Raw genomic sequence first — 13796 nt, forward strand, 5'->3', positions numbered from 1 at the left:
TAATGGCCTAGTGTTCGAACCCAGCAAGTGCACTGAATTGTGCAAGTAGTATAAAATGGTAAGAACCAAGTATCGAACTCTCGGGGAACTTGTGTTACTTGGTAAAGCTATTTTCAGTGAATAGGTGTCTAGTATGCAAAGAGATGTGTCAACAATGCACAGGTATGTAAACTAACTATTAAAAGGAAAATCATGTGAGTAATGATGAGTAAAGACAAGTAGACAACACGTTGGTCTTCCTATTAGGTGCTTGATGTTAAAAGGATATTCTCTACTTAACAATGCTCATGTGTTCTATGGTGTCTCCTGAAATGCTAAACCCCGATTCCTCATGATAGTCTAGCCTAATCCTGATCAAGCATCATCCTCAGATTCCAATTGTTGGACTAAACTCGACTAGAACCGCATTAAGACAAACATAAAAACAACTAGGTTACCATACCCCGATCCCTTGTGATAATATGATAAACTAGCCCTGTCCTATCAAGTTCTAAGAATCAGACCAGTTTCCACTGTTGAATGTTCCTAACAAAGCATGCATCTACATGATCAAGTCAAAAAGCACACTAAAATGACATACTGATAGCACAGAGAACACATAAAACATCATTAAATAGATATACAAGTATTTACATCAAGTACCTACAAGGAAGAACCAACAGAGGATTTAGCTCTCCATATCTGGGAAGCTTCCTTTACAACAAAGAGAAGAGAAAAAAGAAGGATTGAAGAAATACAAGTAGTGGGGATGTCTCCTCCACCTCTAGAACCTCACAATCACTCATAGACTCATCTCATGCTCTTAGGATGGCTTCCTCTTCTCACTCAATTCTCTGCCAGTCTTCTTAGAGCAAAAGCTCTCAAAACTCTCTAGAACTTGGACCTTTCTCTCTCTAGAACCTCTAAACATGCAAAAGCTTCAAGAATTGCCCAAACTCTCTCTCCATTTTTTATTTCAAGCTTAAATAGGTGGCCTTGTTGGTGCTTGTGCGCTTAGCGCAACTCTGGCTCACTTAGCGTGCATTAGTGAATTTCGGCTTAGCACGCGTCTTTTCACTCAGTGGATGGACTCAAGCGGTGCGCTTAGCGGGATTAGCCCTTGCTCAACGAACATGCACAACTCATCCTTCTTCCAGATTCTTCCTCGTGCTCAGCCGCAAGAGTGGTGCACTCAACGGATGGCTCACTGAGCCGGAAAATTGGCTTAGCGAGCAAATCAAAATCAACACTTCACAAACTTGCCTAATTAACCTGAAATTGAGAGGAAATGATTATTAAACACACAAAATGGGAGTACTAAGTATTTATTACCTATCTTTAACAAAAAGTAATTACAACATTACAACATAACCATAACTTGGAGGAGTTTGATACAATTTACACAGGTTTTATACACAAAAGTTAGTCATATTCATCGACTAACAACTCCCCCAAATTTAAAGTTTTGCTTGTCCTCAAGCAAATAAAGAACAGCTCACTGGTCCCTAAGTGACAAAAACATGCAGTGACTATGTACAAAGGTGTATGCAACAAAAGTTATTGATTGCATGATAAAAGAATGAAGCAAAATGTCCTCATCACTTGTCTTTCACAAAGCATGCAGTTATTCAAAGAGAAGAATAAAATGTAACCTGTACAATTAGATGAAGTTAGGCATAAGATAGATATCAAGGAAAGCAACTTAAACCATAGTCTCATGGCTTCTGTTTCACTCAAGCACAAGTGTTTAAGCTATTCATCAATAACAACTAGCAAGAGGTCCAATCTTTGAACTTCATCTCAAGCCATAAAGTTAGAAATGCATAAATAGAATCAGAAGGACTTTAATAATTTAAGGTAAGATTTTTAGTCAATTGGCTTGTATATACAATCATGGCCTTCATCATGTTCTCATTCATACATTTCATTCTAAATTCAAAGATTGATGCAAAGACTATTACTCAAAGCTAGTCGTTCACTCACGGTTTAAGATCACACTCTCACCAGTTATGGTTCAAGCTTTTCTTTCTCAATCAACTTGTCTATTGACTAACAATTCTAATTGCAAGTTCACATTCTTGTTCTTTCTTTGTCTAACATACATACTTGCTCAAACTTATGAAAAGAAACACAAACTCCATCACAATCATGCATTCAATTCAAAATCAATTCATAACACCAATTTTCACAAAAAGATAAAAATGTTTCACTGCATAATCATCAAAGTCAAGTTAAATTGTTCCATATGCTTCCAAACATGCATACTATCCACAGAAAAAAAAAAAGTGTATATGAACATTAACCAAAATAACTAAGACACTGTACTGAAATATAATAATTATATATAAATTTATCCAAAAAGCAAAATCCTTAGGAATTTAAAATTCCTGAGACATGTCCTGAGTATCCTGCGTCTGAACATCCTCCTCATCTGTCAGATGGAAAAACAGGGGAATCAAAGAGAGCAATAGCTTCTCCAGATGAGGAATTAGAAAGATCAGCAGCTTCTCCAACTGGGGAATCAGAGATGATAATAAGAGGTGGAGATGGGGGAACTACTTCAAGCTCAAGAAAAGGTGGATTCACCACTGGAGATTGTGTATTAGCTGGCACTAGCTCAACCCATGCAGGTGTGGGCTCAAGAGGAGCAGCCTCGTTGGGTCTCACCATTGAAGGTAGAGCTCCAGGCCATGCTACTTGCTCAAGGAACTGCTCCATAGTCATAATTGGCCTTTGGTGAGTCAATTCTTGCAAGCTGTGCATGATAATAACCTGTCCTTTGAATAAGCTCTATAGCATAGGGACTAAGGTTTGGGAGCTCTAGACATTCGGTCCTATTGCTATTGATGGAGGAGCGGGAGTGGATGATGAAGGGATGTCATCTGCTCTGGCCCTTTTTCTCGATGCCATCTGTAACTAATAAGAACTCAAAATTTCTTAGACCAAATTTATTCAAGTTTAAAAGCAAAAATAAAGACTGAAATTAATGATAGGTGCTTAGCAAAATATAGTTTGCTCAGCACACCCTCAGAAACCTAACACATCGGCTTAGCGAAACAGCGTGCGCTTTAGCCTAATCAACGCCGCAAAAGATATGCGCTAAGCTTAGAAGGGTTGCGCTTAGCGGCCAATGAATTTCAAAAAATTCACTAAGTATGGGGGCTTAGCGACCAATGGCTGCCGCAATGAAATGAGCTTAGCCCAAATAGGCTCAGCTTAGCGCATGGCTTTAAACAAAAAAATTTGACTAAGTTACCTGGGCTTATCGATTTAGCCTCGCTTAGCCACAGGTATCTCAACAAGAGGATGAGTGTTCATCCTCACAAGATGAACTCGCTTAGCGTGGTAGGCACGCTTAGCGAGTTTGTCTGGAAATGCATATATTCAATGAATTTTGATGAACTCGCTTAGTGCAGCATGCTCGCTTAGCGAGTTCATTGCGTTTTCCAGAAAAAAGCGCAATTCATTTTCTTCCATTTTTTTGAGCCTTTAAAAGGCATATCAAACATGCAAACCAGTCAAAACTATCTACACAGCATAATCATTCACAAAATGCTAATCTTTCACTAATCTAAAATCATTCAAACCCAAGCAATCAAAAGCTAAATCTATGGTTTTCTAACCTAAGGTTCAACAAAATATAAGAGAAAGAAAAGGAATGAGGAACTTACTTGGATTGTTGTGTGCTGAAGATGCGTAGAAGATGCAAAAAAGAAAGCAAGAATACAGGTTGTATAGATTTGGGCGAGAGAGAAAGTGCAGGATATGCTCTAAGAATTTTGGGCAAATGTGAGTGTAACTGACGTTACACTCACTTAAGCAATTTTTCGACCTTCTCGCTTAGCGAACCGCAGCGCTAAGTGAATCAAAGAGACGTTTGGTTTCTCAAAGTGGTTCGCTTAGCGAATATGCGCGCTTAGCCCAAGTATGAAATTCAATTTTTTATGTTGATAAAGCTGGGCTTAGTGCACAGAAGCGGCGCTTAGCGAATTCTGCAGGTCATAAAACCTGCAACTCTCGCTGAGCCGGGATCTGGGTCGGCTTAGCTAAAATGATGCATCTTGAATACAGAGGGGCATGAGCTTAGCGAATGATGGATCGCTTAGCGCTGCTATGGCCGCAAGGATTTGGGCTTTAGCTGGCATGACTAGCGCTTAGCTCAATGAACCCCAGTTATGGCCGCAAGGAAATGAGCTTAGCGGTGATGTGTCGCACTTAGCCAAAGAATACAATACGCTTAGCGAGCCGACCGTTGCTTAGCCAAATTCAAATTGAATTGAAATGGGCTTAACTTAGCCTTGGCCAGCTTAGTGGACCAAATCAGCCTGAGATTCAAGGGTTGAACACTAAGCGCTAGAGACTCTCGACTTAGCGCATGACCAAAGATGCGCTTAGCGCGAGGCATGCGCTTAGCGAAAGACTTTTTTCAGAAAAAAATTTGAGTTATTTTTCAGTCCCTTCTTCAAGAAATTGAAACCCTTATATCTATCCTTCAAAATAAGCTGATATACCCCAATGTAATGATTATGAAGCAAGTTCCACATTATGCCCTACATAAAAGAAAAGAAAAGCAGAAATTAGAACTGGGTTACCTCCCAGGAAGCGCTTCTTTAACATTAGTAGCTTGACGCTTTTACCTCAATGGGTGATCAAATGTATGGTGTTGTGTGCCGTGTAAATTCTTCACCATGGTACAATTTCAACCTCTGGCCATTTACTACCCATGTTCTATCAGGATTATGAGATTGTGGGTCGTATAGCTCTATTGCACCGTAAGATCAAACTTTCTTGATAACAAAGGGTCTAGACCATTTAGATTTCAACTTACCTGGAAATAATTTCAATCTTGAATTAAAAAGTAGTACTTGTTGTCCCGGTTTGAAGTCTTTCTTCAATAGTTTTTTTGTCATGATAGGTCTTGACTTTTTCTTTGTAAAGTCTTGAAGATTCATAAGTTGTTAATCACATTTCTTCCAGCTCCAACAATTGGATCTTTTTGTGCTTCCTAAATGCCTTCTCATCAAAATTCAGAAATTTCAGAGCCCAATATGCCTTGTGTTCCATTTCAACTGGTAAATGACATGACTTGCCATACACTAGTTGAAAAGGAGACAGATCAATTGGAGTTTTGTATGTAGTTCTGTAAGCCCACAGTGCATCTTCCAATTTGGCTGACCAATCTTTTCTGGTTGACGCCACTATTTTCTCTAGTATTTTCTTTAATTCTCTGTTGGATACTTCGACTTGTCCATTAGTTTGAGGGTGGTAGGGGGATGCCACTCTATGATTCACATGATATTGACTCAACACCTTTTGAAGTTAAGTATTACAAAAATACGAACCACCATCACCGATTAAGATTTTAGGTACCCCAAATCGAGCAAAAATATTCTTCTTGATAAACTTCACCACAGTCTTAGCATCATTTCTTGAAGTGGTCATAGCTTCCACCCATTTAGACACGTAATCAATAGCTACCAAAATGTATTCATTTCCTGTAGATGAAGGAAATGAACCCATGAAATCAATACCCCAACAATAAAAAATTTCAACTTCTATAATGTTTTGCAGAGGCATCTCATTCCTTCGGGTAATTCCCCCCATTCTTAGACATTGGTCACACTTTAATACATGGTGATAGGCGTCTTTAAAAAGTGTTGGCCAGAAAAATCCTGACTGTAAAACCTTAGCTGTTGTTTTGTCTCAGCCATAATGCCCGCCACATGGTGAATTGTGACAATGCCACAATATGCCCTTGGCCTCCTCACTTGTCACATGTCTTCGAAGAAGATTATCTGCACCTACTTTGAAAAAGTGTGGATCATCCCAAATATAATGTCAGGCATCATGAAAAAATTTATTTCTTTGCTGCCAATTGAGGTCTTTGGGAATGACACCTGCTGCCTTAAAATTAGCCATATCAGCAAACCAGGGTCTCCCTGCAATCAAAAACAAAGATTCATCAATAAATTAATCTTTTATTTCAGCCTCTTTTAAAGTGACCTCTTCATTCACTAATCTGGATAGGTGGTCTACTACCACATTTTCAGAACCTTTCTTGTCCTTGATGACTAAATCAAATTCTTGAAGCAGCAGTATCCATCTGATTAATCGTGGCTTGGAATTAGCTTTGCGCAACAAATATTTAATTGTTGTGTGATCAGTGTAAATCACTATCTTTGATCCCACCAGATAAGATCAAATTTTCTCAAGTGCATAAACGATTGCCAGCAATTCTTTCTCAGTGGTGGCATAATTAATTTGAGCATCATTCAAAAATTTGCTAGCATAATAGATGGTATGAAACATTCTGCCCTTCCGCTGCCCCAGCACAACACCTACTGCATAATCACTTGCATCACACATCAATTCAAACTCTTGTCCCCAGTCTGGTGTTGTAATCACAGGAGCAAATACCAACTTGGCTTTGAGAGTGTTAAAGGCTTCTAAACATTCTTCATTAAACACAAACACAGTATCCTTGTTCAGCAGATTACTTAGGGGTTTAGCAATTTTGGAGAAGTCTTTAATGAATCGCCGATAAAATCTAGCATGACCTAAAAAACTCCGTATGCCTTTCACATTAACTGGAGGTGGAAGTTTATCAATAACATCTAGTTTTTCTTTATCCACCTCAATTCCTCTTTTAGAAATCTTGTGTCCCAGCACGATACCTTCTTGAACCATAAAGTGACATTTCTCCCAGTTGAGCACCAAATTAGATTCTTCACAACACTGTAACACTTTCTCTAATTTGCTAGACAATTTCCAAAAGATGCACCAAAGATCGAAAAATCATCCATAAAGACTTCAATATACTTCTCTACCATGTCAGCAAAAATTGCCATCATACATCTCTGGAAAGTAGTTGGGGCATTACATAAACCGAACGACATGCGACGATAAGCAAATACACCGAAGGGGCATGTGAAAGCTGTCTTTTCTTGGTCCTGAGGATCTACTGTAATCTGATTGTAGCTTGAGTATCCGTCCAAGAAATAGTAGAAAGATTGCCCTGCAAGTCTCTCAAGCATTTGATCCATGAAGGGAAGCAGGTAATGGTCTTTCCTTGTGGCTTCATTGAGCTTCCTATAATCAATACACATTCTCCATCCGATGACTGTTCTTGTAGGAATTAGCTCATCTCTATCATTCTTGACCACTGTCATACCTCCTTTTTTCGGGACAACTTGAACAAGACTAACCCATGAACTGTCCAAAATTGGATAGATGAGCCCTGCCTCTAGCAACTTGAGCATTTCTTTTCTTACTTCTTATATCATTATAGGATTCAATCTTCTTTGAGGTTGTCTCACGGGCTTGTAATCAGCTTCCAAATTGATGTTGTGCATACAATATGATGGACTGATTCCTTTTAAATAAGAGATGTGCCAACCAATAGCAGCTTTAAGACTTTTAAGAATTTGTACCAGTTGATCCTCTTCTTCCTTCTGCAAGGAGTTGCTAATTATAACGGGTTTAGTCTCATTATCCTCCAAGAATACATACTTTAAATGCGCTGGAAGAGTCTTCAATTCTGCTTTGGGCTTTTCTGTTGGTCTAATTTTTTATAATTCTTCAAGAACCACATGACCAACAGAGTTCTCTTTTGGATCATCAAGCTCTTCATCACAAACTAGGCAGTCTGTCACATAATTAGGTTCTTTTTCCAAAGGGAACTGCAGTACCATGGTTGAAGCTGATAATGTTATCTCCTGCTCCACCTCTTCTTCTTCAAAACAGGCATCACTCATATCTGGGTGTTTCATTGCTTCAAATAGGTCAAAGGAGATTTTCTAATCCTCTACATTGAGTTCCAATCGACCTTTATCTTTGCCTACAACATATCCAGTAGTTGATATGCAGGGATATTCTGGAATAATGGAGACTTCATCCTTTTCTTCTTTGGTGATCAATTGATGATGTATTGTGTTAAATTGAAGAATGCTTTCTTGATGTGTTTCAATCTCTGCATACTCTTCTTCTCTGCTGACCACAACTTTAGTCATGTCGTCCACCAACTTACCAATCTGAGTCTCAACTCTTTTAAATGCTTGTTGCATTAAATCTACTATACCTTTGAATTGCATTAACAAAACATCCAGATTAGACAATCCTTCTGCTTCATTGTGATAATAAGGTTGCCATTCTGACTCCCATTGATAATCTGCATAAGAATAGTCCTTTTCAAACTGAGTTCCCTGTTGTTGCATTGAATAGCAATCACCTTTAGAGCTAGCTTGATATGTCATGAAGTCTGCCAATACACTTTCAAGATCAGGAGCTCTTCCTTTCTCATGATAATTGTACATGGTCGACTCCTGTCTCCAGTCAGATTTATTTATAGAATAGAAATAACAACTGTCCTGGTAATGTTCTCCTCTAGCAAAATCACAATTTATTAATGGAATAAAGATAACAATCTTCATGATACAGCGGTAGGAGATTGTATTTCTTCGGAATAACTAGGCTACCTGTAGAAGATTCTATACATACAAAACACTAACAAAAACAGCGGTTATCCTGTTCAAGAGGAAAACAAATATGAATTGAAAGTAAATATTCACAGTTTATCAAGGAATAAAGAATAGACACCTAGGACTGAACTAACTTTCCAAATAGAAATAAGTTCCCCGACAACGGCGCCAAAAACTTGTTCGAACCCAGCAAGTACACTGGATCGTGCAAGTAGTATAAAATGGTAAGAATCAAGTATCGAACTCTCGGGGAACATGTGTTACTTGGTAAAGTTATATTCAATGAATAGGTGTCTAGTATGCAAAAAGATGTGTCAACTATGCACAGGTATGTAAACTAACTATTAAAAGGAAAATCATGTGACTAATGATGTGTAAAGACAAGTAGACAACATGTTGGTCTTCCTATTAGGTGCCTGATGTTAAAAGGATATTCTCTACTTAACAATGCTCATGTGTTCTATGGTGTCTCCTGAAATGCTAAACCCCGATTCCTCATGATAGTCTAGCCTAATCCTGATCAAGCATTGTCCTCAAATTCCTCTTGTTGGACTAAACTCGACCAAAACCGCATTAAGACAAACATACAAACAACTAGGTTACCGTACCTCGATCCCTCGTGATAATACGATAAACTAGCCATGTCCTATCAAGTTTTAAGAATTAGACCAGTTTCCACTGTTGAATGATCCTAACAAAGCATGCATCTACGTGATCAAGGAAAAAGCACACTAAAATGACATACTGATAGCACAAAGAACACATAAAACGTCATTAAATAGATATACAAGTATTTACATCAAGTACCTACAAGGAAGAACCAACAGAGGCTTTAGCTCTCCATATCAGGGAAGCTTCCTTTACAACAAAGAGAAGAGAAAAATGAAGGATTGAAGAAATACAAGTAGTGGGGATGTCTCCTCCACCTCTAGAACCTCACAATCACTCATAGACTCATCTCATGCTCTTAGGATGACTTCCTCTTCTTGCTCAGTTCTCTGCCAGTCTTCTCACAGTAAAATCTCTCAAAACTCTCTGGAACTTGGACCTTTCTCTCTCTAGAAATCTCAAAACATGCAAAAGCTTCGAGAATTGCCCAAACTCTCTCCAATTCTGATTTCAGGCTTAAATAGGTGGCCTTGTTGGTGTTTGAGCACTTAGCGCAACTCTGGCTCGCTTAGTGCGCATTAGTGAATTTTGGCTTAGCGCGCGTCTTTTCGCACAGCAAATGGACTCAAGCGGTGTGCTTAGTGGGATTAGCCCTTGCTAGCGAACATGCACAACTCATCCTTCTTCCAAATTCTTCCTTGCACTCTGCCGCAAGAGTGGTGCGCTCAGCGGATGGCTCGCTGAGCCGGCAGATTGGCTTAGCGAGCAGATCATAATCAACACTTCACAAACTTGCCTAATTAACCTGAAATTGAGAGGAAATGATTATTAAACACACAAAATGGGAGTACTAAGTATTTATTACCTATCTTTAACAAAAAGTAATTACAACATTACAACATAACCATAACTTGGAGGAGTTTGATACAATTTACATAGGTTTTATATACAAAAGTTAGTCATATTCATCGACTAACACCTAGTTTCATGGAATATTAAGAAGCAAGCATGTGTTGCCTTGTCTACGACTGAGGCTGAGTACATTGTTGCAGGAAGTTGTTATGCACAAATCTTGTGGCTTAAACAACAACTTTCTGACTTTAGATTGCATTTAGAACATATTCCTTTAAGGTTTTATAATACTAGTGCCATTAGTCTCACTAAGCATCCTATCATGCATCTAGGACAAAGCATATAGAGATTATGCATCATTTCATTAGGGATCATACTGACAAAGGTGATTGTAACATTGATTTTATGGATACAGACTCACAACTAGTTGACATATTTACCAAACCTTTAGCAAGAGATAGTTTTACCATCTTCGTAATGAGTTTGGCATTTTAAGTGAGTCTAAGCTCTATAGGACATAGTCTAGATCTTATTTTGTTATAATTGGTATGTTGCATTTCTTTAGTTACTTTGTCTTATGATTAATGATGTAATGACTTGTGTTTGAATGAATGACATTTTCTTCTCTCTACCTTGTGTGCTATGGTTACATTTATGATTTTATTTTAATACATATTTTTTGGCTTAGTGATGCCAAAAGGGGGAGAAAGATATGATTGATTTGTGTATGTACCCATATGTTATGTTTTGAATAGATGTTACTAATATGTTTGTTAAGAATGATGTAGAACAGGTACAAGGACAAAGAAAAAATCAATACACATTATTTTGTTTGGCATGATCAAAACCAAAAAGGGGGAGATTGTTGAATCAAAGTGACAGAAGACTTGAAGACTAGTCTTAGGATCTTTTGGTTTTAATAATTTTACAATGCCAAACAAGTTTGTAAAGATGTATCATTTTTATAGGGTGTTTTCAGACTAGGAATGTTAAGTGTTTTAGACTTAGTTCTCTTATCCATGCTTAGTAGAAATCTAACATGATAAGATAAATGTATTGATCTCTAAGTTTCTTAGAAGCAATGAGTTCAACATTGTGTAATAGATTATCAAGTTTAGTAATCAATTACAAAGCGTTAGAACAAGCAACAAAACTCACTTCTACGTGGCAAGTTTCATCGAATTAGATTACCATTTTCAGTAATGGATTACATAAGCCAATTTCAATAGAAGGAAGTCTCTGTGGCTCAAGATAATCGATTACCACATTTAGTAATCGATTAGATTGCGTCCTTAAAACTTTAGAAGCTCCCTTGTGTTGAAATAATCAATTACCATATTTGATAATCGATTATTCCAAAACCACAAAAGCTCTCTTTGAAACGAGATACCACATTTGATAATTGATTAAATCAGTTGTATCTATTAAAATTATAAATACTCTCACTTGTTCTTTCTCATTAGTGACTCTTGATTTAGTCTTATCTTTTGAAAAATGCTTTTTGAGAGTCATATAAGGGAACCACTTTGCATTTCAACAAGAGGTTTATGTTGATCAAGATTCATTCATTCTTCATCATGGTTTAAAAATCAAAGGAAGATCTTGAAGATGTTGTGATTTGCACATCAAAGTGTATTAATCTAATTTCAAATTCTTTCTAAATTCTGACCTTGATTAGGGTTATCAAGGGTTTGTATGAGTTGATAGGGTTTCAACTCTTGATCTTTCTCTTGTAAGGTTCAAGGCAAGAGTAGAATATTTAGGGAATTGCATGTGCATAGTATTTGTACTTGGTTCTCTATTAGTGGAAGTTCTAAGGGATCTTATAACAACTAGATGTAGTAGGTCCTCTTCACGACTAAACCAGTATAAATTATGAGTCTAATTATCTTTCTCAAAACCTTTGTTTTGTTAATCAATCTTGGTAATGAAATTGATGTGAAAAGGCCATAAAACTCTGTTTTATAAGGCTTTTTTTTAATATATTGGTTTTATGTGTTGTTCATCTTTATTCAACAAGTCCTTTGAGAAAATTTTATTTTGTAAAGGGGTATTGATTTTAATCAAATTAGGAAATTAAATGGTAAATTTTTTGAAGGAATCTATTCAACCCCTTCTTCTAAATTCTTGGTTATTCCAACAAGACCTCAAGCCCATTGCATCTGAATTTTGAACTTTCGATTGCCAACAATTGCCCGCTACATCCTTTAATCGACCGAAAAGAACTTGAAAGGATGTATAACAACTTTTATGCATCCCAAAATACCTCAATTAATAATATTTACTTTTCAAATTTCAAGGTTTATTTTTGAACTTCCTGGAAACCATATATTAACAACATTTTTGTTTGAATTTCAAATTCCTTTTCTTTCTCCAACTACTTTTTTGCCAAGCCTATATACTTTGCACATTGTTAGTGTTCCCTTTTATTTCATTTTTTTATCTCACGCTCCCTATAGTAGTTATGCATCTTTCTTTGCTTCCTCACCATGCCTTTTCTTTCCCTACTTCCAATATTGCCATTATGTCAAACACATCAATCTAAGATGATTCCCAAAATAAAGAACATGAATACAACAATGGATCTGATTTGAAAGTTGAAAGCATTCATCATTTTGTTGAGCAACCAAAAGATCCTTCTTGTAAGGACTATGCTTTTGTTATAGAGATTGATGGTGACTTTACTTTGCAACCCTTGTATTTGGTTCTCCCTTATAGTTATAAAAGGGAACAATTTTCTGAATAATTTCTTGCATTATAAAGATTATCCTCTTTCAATAACAACCAACTAGTTTAGGATTGCGAAATTTCCTTCACCATCCAAACATGGTGACATCCCAACCAATAGTATATAGAATGGTTATTGTGAATTTCTAAAGCAAAAAAAACAAAGAACCATTGGAAGGATTTGATGCAGGTGGTTCTCATGTGCCTTAGGGTAGATTTTGGGCCCATGAGCTAAGTATGAGCCAACTTATCTTTGTACATATTAGATTAGAGTTTCATTATTTTTGAGCCTTGTATTTAGGGCTCCATAGTGTAGGGAGAGTACCCTAGTAATGTAGGATTTTTCAGCCTTTGTATTTTAGGGCACCTAGACTAGTTTTTGTATTAGGGGTAGTTTTATAATTTCACATGCATTAAGTGCAGTATTTGATGTATGTGTTGGGAGAGAAATTTAATTGAATCAGGAGAAGCCCAATCCAATTAAATTTTGGACTAGCCTAAGGAGGAGGTGAACATTTGCTTGCTACACCCTATTGCCACATCATATAGTCACACTTTGTACATGTCCTTCATGCTTTACATGCTTTATGGCACCTAAGTACACTTAGTGGAGAATCTTGGATTTGATCTTGAATTAGTGGACTGAACTATAGCTAAAATTTACTAATCATAAATAATGAAATTTTCGCTCCACAAATTCAAATTCAAATTCAAGTGAAATTTGAATAGAAATTCAAATTTCCCTCCAATTTTGTTTGACACTTAGGCTATAAATAGAGACTTTGTGTGTGTATTTTGCAACTTTGATCATTTAAGAAATTAGACTTCATAGTTTAGACCTCATTTGAGGCATAAATTTCGTTCCCCCCCCCCCCCTCTCTCTCTCCATCCACTCATTTTCTCCTACCTTCAAACTCTTATCCATGACTTCCTATGATGGTGAGCTTGTTCTTGACTCATCTTCTCCTTGAAGTGGCGTTTCCAATCACCTTTCCTCCTTCTCCATTCTGTTGCCATTGATCTTCAAGAATCAAATGACTCCATTGATGAAGAAGATCCAAGGCCTACAAGCTTTACATGGAGCTACATTAGGATTGGAGCATTTATGAAATGATCATGTTTTCTCAACATGATATAACACTAAACTAGAAT

This window comes from Glycine max, chromosome 4, assembly GCF_000004515.6.
Source record: "Glycine max cultivar Williams 82 chromosome 4, Glycine_max_v4.0, whole genome shotgun sequence".
NCBI lineage: Eukaryota > Viridiplantae > Streptophyta > Magnoliopsida > Fabales > Fabaceae > Glycine > Glycine max.